Here is a 12,206-nt window from a genome sequence, read left to right as displayed (position 1 = left end):
GAGGCATTGTAATTCTTTTTTTTTTCCCTTGAAGTTGGTGTGCACTCCAGTCCTAAATAAGGTACACAAGAGCTCACACACCAAAGCTGGGTTTCCTCCTCAACTCAGTCTTCCAGCTCTTTTCTTTAACTCTCTTCAGCTTGCCAAGGATCTCCTCTTTCTGCTTCTGTCTCTGAAAGCTTCTCTCCCCCCCACTCTCCTGCATCCACAGCCTGCATGTGTGTGCCTGGAAGTGTTCATGTGTTTGCATTGGAGTGTGTGTTTGTGTGTGTCAAAGTGAATGGCCTCTGCTCTCTCATGCTCCCCTCCCTGCTGGGTATTCCCCTCCCCCTGACTCCTCCTCTCCTCTGCAGCAAATTACAAGGATACGGGAGTCCTGCATTAAGTGCCTTTAGTCTTTATTTAAACTCTCTTATCTTTTATGGTCTTTAGCTCTTTTATTCAAAACAGTCTAGACCCAAACTGAACTTTTTGGATAGTACTTAAAAGTTTCCACACCAAGAAAAAGTTCTTATGTGCATCTTTTTTATAGTCCGCTGAACTGTTGCTGTTGGTGCACAACTGGATAGATTGCACACTGATCCACGCTTCACAAGAAGGAAAGGGGGTTATGGGTTATCAATAGGTGGCTTGGACAAAAGCTTCCCATTCACTCAGAGAAATAAGACCGCTTTTTGTATTGCGGATTAGAGAAAAAGGAGAGCAGACTGATTACAAAGCATTCCTAAAGAGTAAGAATGCCAAACACAGATTATTATTTTGCTTAATATTATTATAGTAAAGAAATATGTAGCTCCAAAACGGGATTAAACTGGACTAATGTAGTTATTTTACTCCATATAACTTTATCAGTAATTAAGTGCTCTGATGCTAAACCCCTCTATGTTCATCTTAACTAAACTTAAAAAAAACAAGTGATATCAAAGTTTAAAGAGTCATTTTTTCCAAAAGTATGTTTATCAATTAAACTTAATAATAATCTACCTACTGTGTTTAGAGAACTATTGGTTTGTTAACATGAGGATAAGTAGGTTGGCACATTTTTGCAAGAAAACATATGAATTTTGCAAGTGGGGCCGTTCTTAAAGAGTAGATTTCAGACAAAAGTTTGCTTTTACATAGTAAAAGAAATAAAAAAAATATTAGAATTACTTTAAATACAATTGAAAATAATCAAAAACAAAAGATAATAATAATGAAGCAGCCAAATATGTAATTAAAGCTGCACTGATATTGTAAAAAGAGCTCCTGGTCATTTGAAAAAAGAAACTTCAAACCCAATCAGTTATCCAGTATTTTAATGGATACATATAGACTGCTAATGAAAATCTGAAAAATCTGTGAACAAGAAATGCAGTCTGTACAGAAATACACTTGGAGTCGAATTCAAGCTCTGGTTGCAGCTGCTAATAAACAGGTGTTTCAACAATTGCTACAAGGCTTCTAGTTCTCATTGGCAGGAATTCACACTGTCACACAACTTCATTTAAGTGTGTTAAGCATTGAAAAACTGACTGAAAAAGCTGCAGCAGTATGTTTAGTAATGTTTAAATATCAGAGAGGTAGACGACAAAGCCAAAATATTGTTATACTGTAGAGATCTGCAGACGAAGATTCACTGAGAAATCATTTTTTGACCAAAACTGCTAATTTTTCATCTTCTTCAGCGAAAAAACCAACAACTAAAAGTAACATTGAAGTGCATGAGACAGATCAAGCTAGTAAGACAAGCTGTATTTTGCTATGACATGTTTCTACATACCCATGATTCATTTCCACTTCAGGAGAGCGAGAGAGAGCAGGACTTTCAGATTTCAGGAACGTTGCATAGCTTTCGTTGTTTGTCTAGCATGGATAAGCTGGATGTGGAATAAAAAGAACCTTTTATTCATTCCCCTGGGAATAAACACACTGCTGTTTTATTAGTGCTAACTGAAGAGTCTCTTGCACAAGATAAAACCAGTGGGGCTGATTAATTAATTCTTTCAAACAAGTTTTATTATATAATTTCTTCTACAGTACATATAACATAAATAATAAACCATTGTGGCAAGAGGAGTGCAGAAAATACTTTTAATGCACTGATAAAAGGCTACATTGTGGCTAACTTTGGGAGGTTTATTTAACTTCCAGAAAAGCAACATAATTAGGACAGATAAAGTGTCCAATTGGGATGACACATGCAAGACAACCAACCCTTTTACAACAAAGCAAATCTGATGACTATTTGTTTTAACCCCTTAATGATTAGGATTGGTCACAGCAGCGAGGGGTCCTACAACAACCTCCCTTTAATTCTCTCACACAAACAGAAAAGAGCCTAAAAATCATGACCCCTCTCTTAAATGGTCAGAGGAGCCGTTGACCCACGAAGGACCTCAGACTCTACTCTGAATCCAAACTGTTCACCTGCAACCCCCTCTTTACTGAAGGACACTCACATACAGACCTTCCATAATGAGTACCACAGGCTTAGCAAACATGCACAGGGATCTCTGAAAAACCTCAGTTCAACCAAGCATGACCTGTTGATGACATAAGGCTACAGCACAAACCACTATCTGATGACCTCTGGGTGCTCCCAACACTGACCACAAGCTAAAACAACGCAGTTGGATCTGTTAATGAAGGCAAGCTTCCTTAAACTGAGTTCTTTCACCCAGAGAAAGAGCTAACAATTTGGGAATATGTTCTGTAAATCTTTCCCATGGAAAAGATTATCAGCATTCTCAATAACTGTGTTTTCCAAAAGTATTTTAAATTCCATAAATAGATATTTCGTTCCCTCGTGTGATCCAAAATAATAATAATTCCCTATTCATTCATACTTGTCCACTGAATAGAGAACAACTTCAAGCCACTATAGAGTAAGAGTAATAATTCAAGGCTCATTACTTGGGATATGTGTGAGTGTATTTGCATATAAGTGTGAAATCAAGTTCCAACTTTCGCTCAGATAGTCTGACAGCTTCTTCAAATTTGCAGGTTATATAGGAGGTTAAGTGATTTTATGGTGACAAGCGAGGTGTGAATATTAGAAAAATACATCCGGAAAGCGAGGGAGACTGTGACTAATGGCGGGAGTCTGTGGGTGGAGGGGTCATTCCTGTATGGTTTCCCCCTCCCTCTGTGAAACTGTCAATGCTGAGATGGATCATCTGCAAAAAACACACACTCCTTCTTTATCTTCACAGATTCTAAGTGGCACCATCGCTCACAGTTTCTCTAGCAGTCTGACATCTGAATCACTCAACAATTCCCCTTCTAAGAATTTGGTATGGTTGAAAAATCATTTCCCAGTCTCAATATTATAAAATACAGACTGCTCTAACTTTACAAGGTATAAGATCCTTAAAAAAACAACAAAGAAACAGAGAACTATAGTTGATGAAGTTCTTAGTCTATTTGTCATTATACGTAAATATTAACTTGCATAAAATCAAATACAAAGGTGATATTGAGCATGAAGGAAATTAACTTTAATATGTCTTTTAGAGTTTTTCTCTTGGTCTATTGTTGTTAATGTAAGCAAACATCCTCCTGTGCTCCTCTGACTGCTGAGTGCTAAATCTACTAAAGATAAAGAAATAGTACCTTACAGCTTTTATATATTTAAAAACTCTAAGATAAAGCACTTTTATTTATATTATGTTCAACTTAGTCTTTTCACATAGACAGGCAGAAAAAATAAAACAAATAATCTCCTGAAGCGGCGACTTTATGGTAAAAAAAAAAACCTCTTGTCTGGTCTTTATGCTAGATTTTTACATAGTGCAGCAAGCACGACATGTTCGAAACAAGCTTCCAAAGCAAACCACTCCATGTAAACCTGTATCTACGTACAAGCACACCTTATTTACCTGACTATAGTGAGAACAAGCCGTTAAGCCACACTTTTCTGCAAACGTTTTTGTAAAATGACAAAATTGACTACAATTAGCCATTTAAACTGGTTTGCATTTATTTTGATTTTTATTCAGACATTGTACAAGCATTTTTTCCAGTTGTATTTGTCCAATACTATCTGTGAATCATTTAATTAAATAAACTTTTAGAAGATCAATAAACTGATTATTACAACAGTTATGTGGAAAGGCAGACATGTTATGCTTTATGGTTATACCTATTTGGAAATCAAACTTAAATATTTAGGATAATTTACTTTTGTTTGCTTTAATTGAAAATGTAGACTTGGATTAACATAAAATGTAACTTTAGTACCATAAGACAACAGCCTCTTCTTAAATATACAAGCTGTTTTTCAAAGTATTAACTTTAATCTACAAAAGAGATGACTGCCCAAGAGTTAAACCAGAGTTTTACATTTTTCATGTTAACAACAGCAAAACATAACCAACTGTCAAGTCACAGAATTAGGTTTTAATGCTGCTGTTAGTGCAAACTGAAGATAGATAGTTTTACTTTATAATAAAAAAGGTTAAAAGTAGCACTAATATAATGGTTTCTGAAAAAGGTGACTGAACACATGTTTGTTTCTGCTGAAGTATTTCCAATTAAACATTTCCAGCTGTAGAAACTTTCTTCTGAGGAATAACTTTGAGCAGGTTTATTTTACCGAAATACTATTTATTATTTCAGACAAACCCAACTTTCATGACTTTAACTGTGATTCCTTTCAGTTTCATATTTATGAGCATTCCAGGATTCTGGACGGCATTCATCCTGGCTACAACTGTCCACTTGCAATGCCAGGGCAAGTCTAGAAATGTCTGATTCCAACAGGCAAACAGAATCTGATTGCTGCACTGGTTACAGTTTATGTAATAGAAGGAATCTCTCCAATTTTGCAAAACGAGCTTGAGAGATCACTTCCAGAAAAACAAGAAGCGTCTTTCCCGTTCCAGTAGACTAAACAACAACAAGAGTGACACAGACAAAAACCTCAGTAGTTACGTCAGCATAGCAACATCAGCAGTGACATCCACAGCTAATGATTGAGCAGGGTGGAACTGCGGCTTATACAGACCATGGACATGTGTGGAAGACATTGTTTAGAGCTGTTGACAACAAGCAAGGTGTGAATTATGGGAGATAGGTAATTTATAGTAAAGATGGAGCGCAAAGAAGCAGGATCACAAAATGTGACTTACATTTAGTTAATTTTTTCCTCTTTGTTTTAGAATTGAAAAAACTAATTTATGTCTTTAGCCACTAAAACAATAGTGCATTAGGGTAGGGGAAAACAACCTGTATGGGTATACACAGTCATTGTGTGCACGCTGCTGTGTGGCGGATATACAGAGGAAGCTGTGTTTGGCCTTAGATTAAAATACAGGCCTGGGGTCCCACTCCAGGAAAAGAGACCAAGCAGAGGGATTTTTCCCTCCATTAGGGACATGTAGTCAATGGCCACTTTGTTAGGTACACCTCTTCAACCCTTACACAAATAGCAAACAAGCCTACTGCATGGCAGTATTCAACTCTAGCTGTGGTAAGGTGTTGAAGAACCGAGCAATGGGTTAGTGAAAAAAAGGGATCTGAGACTTGTGGACAGAGGAAGTGGTTTGAGTTGTTGGAAAACCACTGATCAACTAGTATTTAAACAGATAACCATCTCTACCAGAAAAGGGGACTGGGAAGAATGTCCGGAATGATGATTTTTGTGCATAACATTACATTTGATTTCAAAGATCAAAGAAGAATATGTAGAAAGGATTAGGATCATAAAAAGAAAAAAATGGTGTAACTAACTCGTTCCAAGCATCCAACCATGTATAACGAATATAATGGATGCAGGCACTTCTATCAGCACGTATATGAAGATTAAATTTCAGCTGCGACATCAAGATGGTTAGTTCAAAATTGGGATAAGGATCATGAAAGCATGTCTATATACTGCCCTCCATTAATGGCTCTGTCTGGTTATAGTGGTTTAATGGCATGGGGAATATTTCTTTTGAACACTTTGAGGCCCTTTGCACCAACTGACTATCATTTGAACGCCTCAGTCTATTCTAAGAACTAGTGAGGATCCTTTAAAAATCCCAATATTCCAATTCATCTGATGTCTACTTAAGCTTGAATCTTATCTTAGACTTAGACAACTTTATTGTCATTTTGTATACAGAGAGTGTATACAAAGAGAAATTTCGTCTATACAGCTTTCAGACAGTGAATGAGCAGCAGCTTAGCAGTGAAAAGGAACATTTCCATTTCATAAAGTGCAGAAGTGATTAAATGTAAACCATGTTGGAGAAAAACATGGTGCAAAAGGCATTGATGTGGAAGTTCAGAGCAGTGCGCAAACAAACAAATATAAATGGCCCAAAAATGCAGTAGAAAAACATTTGAGTTGAGTTCTATTTGGTATTATGTTATCCGTGTGAGTCACAAATCCGAGTCTCGATTTGTGACTTGATTTAGAGGTTTTTTTTAACAGTTCAGCAGTCTATTGGCAGTTGGGAAAAAGCTGCTACAGAGCCTGCTGGACCTCTTCTTCTGGGTTCTGCTGCTTGTCTGCTAGTTTCTTATATGTTCCCATGAGATCAAATTACTCCAGATCACCAAATCTTGATCCAATTGATCTCCCTAGAGACAATGTATAGTTGTATATTTTCATAATGGGCTGCCACCCACAAACCTGCTACCGCTATATGATAATAAAATGTTAATTTGAACCAATGAAGTTTGAAAAATGTTTTATAAATCTTTACAAATCTGAAGACAAAAACAGAACCAACCCAGTATGAGCAATGTTTGCTTGATGATAAAATATAATAAAAATAATACTTCAGCCAAGGTGTGAAAAACTAACATCTTAAATAGTTTAAAAACTTATTTAAAGAGCAGCTCATACAGGGTAACTTTTCAAGAGATTTTTTTTTTTTTTTGCATCTTAGCCCTTTCAGCAATCAGATTTAATCTTTTAATATAATTTTCACAAACACTCAAACCAATAACCGATGACACAATAATAAAAGAGTCTCCTCTGTATTGCATCTAAATGTATGTTCCTCAGAAACCTGAGTGCTCCACTTAGGACTCCTCAAATGGGGACACACCACAGAGGAGAACAGACACTATATAAAGACAAAAAAAAAAACATCCCCTCCACACAAACGCAAGCACGTTTCTCTATCTTTGTTGGGACTTTTGATTGACTTCCATTAATTTCTTACCCATTTCTGCATTAGTGGTTCATACCTAACCCTAACTCAAGTCACAGCTTACTCCTAAACTTAACACCTAACCCTAGGAAAGCATTTGTACCCATGTGGATGAGACATTGATCCACACTAGAGCGCACGGTCCCCACGATGTGCTATGATTTATGGAAAAGGGTCCCCATGATGTAAGACATACACCCCCTCCCTCCGCACACATACAAAAAACCAAAACAAAAAACTGAAAAGTATAATGTCCTTGTAGTAACCCCAAAAATTAACTATCCTCTTATATACTGAATGCCATAACCAATTAAATCAAATTGTGGATACAGATAAAAATTGGTTAAGGATGTTACTGAAAGCTCCATAAAAATAATAAAAATCTAGTTTAGGATTAACTTAGAATTAAATCAGTACAGATACACCATCTTTTTTATAGCCTATCCTTGAATCTTCAAATGCAAACAGTTTAACAGGTGTTCTGGGTTTAAACACAGACTGCAATAGACTGCCAAGCTGTTACAACTATACAAAGGTACCATTAGTTTTGACAAATTGAAACTTCAGCATGGGTAATTGCCAGTCAGAATTCCTTTGGTTACGTTAACATACCCAATTATGATTAAAAAAGAACTGCCACCTTTTATCAAGCTCAAACTTAAAACATCCAAACCAATGCCCCAGATTCCATTTGATTTCACACTGCCTTTTAGAATTTACTGATACTATTTTAAAGCTAGAAAGAGAGGTAACCTGTCACTCACCTCTGAGAAACCATTCACATAGCTATCCTGTTTTCAGTTGATTGTATCCCAGTATCCTTTCGCAAGTTATATCCATGTCCAAAAATTTGGGAAGTTTCTGTAAAGCCAAATGACTTAAAGCGATACGTATGAGTATTGTCGGTCCACACCTCTACAATATGAGGTCAGCTTAAAAAGAAAGACACACTGAAAGGAAAGCAAAGGGGGTGGGTTGGGGGGGCATGGAAACAACAGAGCTGACTGCCCACTGAGAGGGGAGGGGGAGCGATAGGGAGCAAAAAGCTTGCACATCCAAGCAGCCTGCTTTCTGACCAATTACTGCTGCAAAACTAGTCTCTCTCTCCCCTTCTCCAAATGGTAAGTTGCTCTAACCAGTCTCCCTCCCTTTGCAGAGAGCAATCGCTTCAAGTACCTGGAGAGCTGCCAGCACTGCAGGCGACACAAGTGACACTGGAAAACGCAAGAGGAGCTGTCATTGAAACTGTGACGGTCGGCTGAAAGGCTAAACGGAAGATGAGCAGCGGTGACAAACTGTTAATGTGAAATAACAGTGATTAGCAGCAAAAAGGAGTGGGACGGATGAGCAGAAAAGGGACATTTATGGAACAGAGGACAAGGAACAGAGGATAAACACAGATGAGCTGTCTTGTCTAACTCCCCAAAATACACTAACAAGTGGGTCACAGTGCATGCAGAGACAGTTTAGAGAGTTTTCCTGCCTACATTTAACTTTTTAATAAAATGCTTTGACTTTGTTCCCGAGGGCAAAAGTTAACTTGAATAAAAACAAAACCACACAGTTCATTAAACCATTTGTGGTAATAGCACAAAGTTGCCATTTTGAAACTTTAACCAAGTTGGTCATTGTTCTGCTTCTTAGGAGGTCAAATGAAGGAAAGTCCCTTCTCCTGGAGCCAGTAGCAGTTCCTGCTCCCCGGTAGGAAGCTTCCTGAGATTGATAAAGTAGCTCCTGGTTCTGCCAGCACACAACTTTCTCACTTCAATGCTTTCACCGCTTTTTCTACGGAAAATAAATCTGCAAGGGCTCCTGCAGTAAGCACAGATGGTGGGAAATACTGTCTATGATAAGAAAACTCCACAGCCAGTCTATGGCTCTCATGTATTTTTGACATTTCTGACAGCATGGAATTCTTAAAGGAAAATTCTTAACTCAAGTGAGAGGTAGCTAAGCAATGATAGTTTATTTGGGTAAGAGACTGATTAACACAATGGCCTGAAACATATATATCTAATATTTATCTTTATAATCAGATTACATTTCAGGGTCAATAAAGTTTTCTATCTAGCTTTGCAGTAAGAACCAAAATGGACACTTGAATAGACATTTCCCAGATGTTTCCAAATATACAACAGATTAAAAAAACTGTAAAGATTCTTTCCCAGTGAAAACAGCAGGTTAACGTGTTTTTTTCAACAGCGAGATGACCTGCTAACATTCGGCATTTGGATCCTTTCCCATTTGGCAAAATATGCTGGCTCTGAACTCTCGCTGACGAGCTGTGTGACCTTTGTCCCCCCTTCCCTAGGTGTCTGGTGACGCCATCACACTAGGTTAGCACTGAGGATGTCATTAGCACGCCAGAAATCAAACACTGGAAAGCAACATGGAACAGAGTTAGGTCGTTGTCAGTGTGCTTTATGTGTTCGTTCTTTTGTTCTTCCAAAATTTTCTTGCAAGTGCTGTGCCATGTTTACTGAATGTTTACTGAATGTAGGTTGAGTAGTTTTGGTTTTTTCACAATGTGTTGTGCTAAAGGGTATTGTGTTAATTAGCAGGTTGACACTTGTCTGTTGTTCCCACTGTATGTCAATCAGAGCTGTTTAAACCTGATTTTAACAGTATTGCTTGATGAGTCGTTAGATGTTGGTCGATGCGGGTTAGTGAGCGTTCCACTAAAAGCTTATTGTTCCTGGATATAAACAGGATTTTTGCCCAGTGGTAAAGGGGTATAAGACAATGTATAATTACAGCCAAAAAAGTACAAATTCGGAAGATTTTCTTTCTCCACAATCAGTAAATGTTAAATGTTTGTTTCAGTAAAAGGTTCTGTTGATAACTTTTAATTCAATTTAAAGCTCATACACTGGCACATTCTTGCAAAATATTAGGCTGTAGTAATGATGATGTGGCACTAGATCTCACAATATCGAATGGTGATTACATTTCTCATCAGAATGTTTGCCCAAACAAGCTGTGTAAGTAATAATATGTGCATCCCATGTACAAAAGTGAGTGCTTTAGATTTGACATAGGTTATTAATGCTTGGAATTTTAATCCTAAAAAAAGAAATGAGTGATTTTTTAAAAGTTATGCATACTTATCCATAGTGAGCTTTGATTGCATTGCATCGTTTCATTGACTATTGGTCAATCTGTATTCCATCTTATCTGTGGTTTATTAGAATTTTTTTTTGTACTTAATAGCTTAGTCCAATGTTTCTTGCTTAGTTAAATAGTTTATTGTTTGGGGTATTTATTAATACTTAAAGTTGAACTGTTCTGTTGACAAGTCATTTATGTTAGATATAAGCTGTTGAGGTATATCCTGTATATGTTAGTAGGGTTTAATGTTTGAGAATGCCAGAGTGAAAATTCACTCCATCTATTGTTCTTTGTTGGGGCTGCACAGTGCCGCAGTGGGTAGCACTGCTGCCTTGCAGCAAGAAGGTTCTGGGTCTGGAGTCTTTCTGCATGGAGTTTGCATGTTCTTCCTGTGCATGCATGGGTTCTCTCTGTGTACTCCTTCCTCCAACAGTCCAAAATCATGATCGTTAGGTTAATTGGCTTCTCCAAATTCTCCTTAGGTGTGAGTGTGCGCTTGAATGGTTGTTCGTCCTGATGTTTCTGTGTTGCTCTACTAACAGTCTACCAACAGACATGTATAACACTGAATGACAGAGTAAAAGCTGCTTGGTTAATAATCCCTGATAGTCAGGTGGTGCCAGGACTAGGACAGTTTGATCAAAATGGATTTATCTCAGCTAGTTAGGTGTTATTTTCTTCAAATTTACACCATATTCATTCATGATTATTTGTAATGTTTTAGACAGTGTTTGGTAAACTATGGCCTGGGCTTTGTTTTATTTCTTTCAGAAATGCTTAATAATGCTTATTTTTTAAAAGAGGAAAAAACTAATAATACATTTCCAGTAAAAGTTTAATCCACTTGTATCTTCCTAAAGAAGCTTGAAGAACAAACATAAAGCTAAGGAATGTATTGATGATGATGTCAGATGTTACTTTCAACTGGGTGACTAGTCAAGGAAATCAGTCATATCCTACTTTGAAGCCATAGCAGGATCTGCCCATACCAGTGAAATACCTCATAAAACGTTAGCCTTTCACAGAAAATATATTTACTTAAAGTATTATTTCCACCTGTGGATTTTGAATAATCAGGTGTTATTTCAAGGTTCACAATTGTTTCATGAAAAGGTAAATGAATTAAGCACAGAGAAGAATTCCCAAAACAACGGGAAGGGCCCCTCCTCCAATTTCCTGCCTATCTTCAGTGGCTTGTTTACAAACTAGAACCAAACAGGACATGGCATAATTAAGCAAGTGAATCATGGTCACATTACCATTTTGTCATTTAAATGTCACCCAAAGTTCTGCTAGTATCTCCTCATCAGAGGAAACGTTAATGAGCAAAACATTCGTCCCCTTTGTTCAGAATCTTTGCCGCAGTGATCTCACTCTGAGTGTTCTGAGCTGTTCCAGCCTCTACCCACACTTCACAGCTTTTACATTTTACACACGTCATTGAACTTGGTCAGTTTGTGGCCCGAATAATTATGGAAATGGAAAATGATATGTCAATGTAATTGTTTCAGTAACTTGGGACAATATCAGATAAAAATGCCTGCATTTCGAAGAATGGGCCAAAAATCAGGCAAGTAGAGTAGACCCTTGAGATAATAACAACATTACCATTCAGAGAAATCTTTTGGTATATGTGCCTTCTCCTCTGTCTCTGCATATTCACCCCCTGTTGTGACTGTGGCTCAAACATAAATGGCTGGATTCCATAAGCTTCAGTCAGGTTGGGCTTGTCTCCAAAGATGTGTGCCAATTCTAATGATATGTTCAGACCGCATGCACTGCAAGCAGCAAAAAAAGCTTCTGCTTTTTTAATATATATTTTTTGTATAGAAAGTCCATCGATAGGTTTGCACTTACAAGGAATTTGACTTGGTGTCGTTGGTGCAGACAAAAAAACAAAATAAGATAGAATATATATATATATATATATATATATATATATATATATATATATATATATATATATATATA

The 12,206-nt window shown here is 37.2% G+C and overlaps 1 protein-coding gene across 1 annotated transcript in view; it reads right to left on the bottom strand.

Moving 5' to 3' along the window:
* The window catches only part of plekhg1 (pleckstrin homology and RhoGEF domain containing G1), a 47,671-nt gene extending 39,631 nt beyond the window's left edge, over positions 1-8,040 (bottom strand). Inside the window, exon 1 of the mRNA XM_015369792.1 lies at positions 7,892-8,040. The gene's annotated coding sequence lies outside the window, so the exon portion shown is untranslated. The remainder of the gene's footprint in view (positions 1-7,891) is intronic.
* Between the last annotated feature and the right edge of the window lie 4,166 nt (positions 8,041-12,206).

This window comes from Cyprinodon variegatus, unplaced genomic scaffold, assembly GCF_000732505.1.
Source record: "Cyprinodon variegatus isolate N-32 unplaced genomic scaffold, C_variegatus-1.0 Scaffold38, whole genome shotgun sequence".
Lineage (NCBI taxonomy): Eukaryota > Metazoa > Chordata > Actinopteri > Cyprinodontiformes > Cyprinodontidae > Cyprinodon > Cyprinodon variegatus.
The sequence above is the reverse complement of the archived record's forward strand: the minus strand, read 5'-3'. Positions and strand labels throughout refer to the sequence as shown.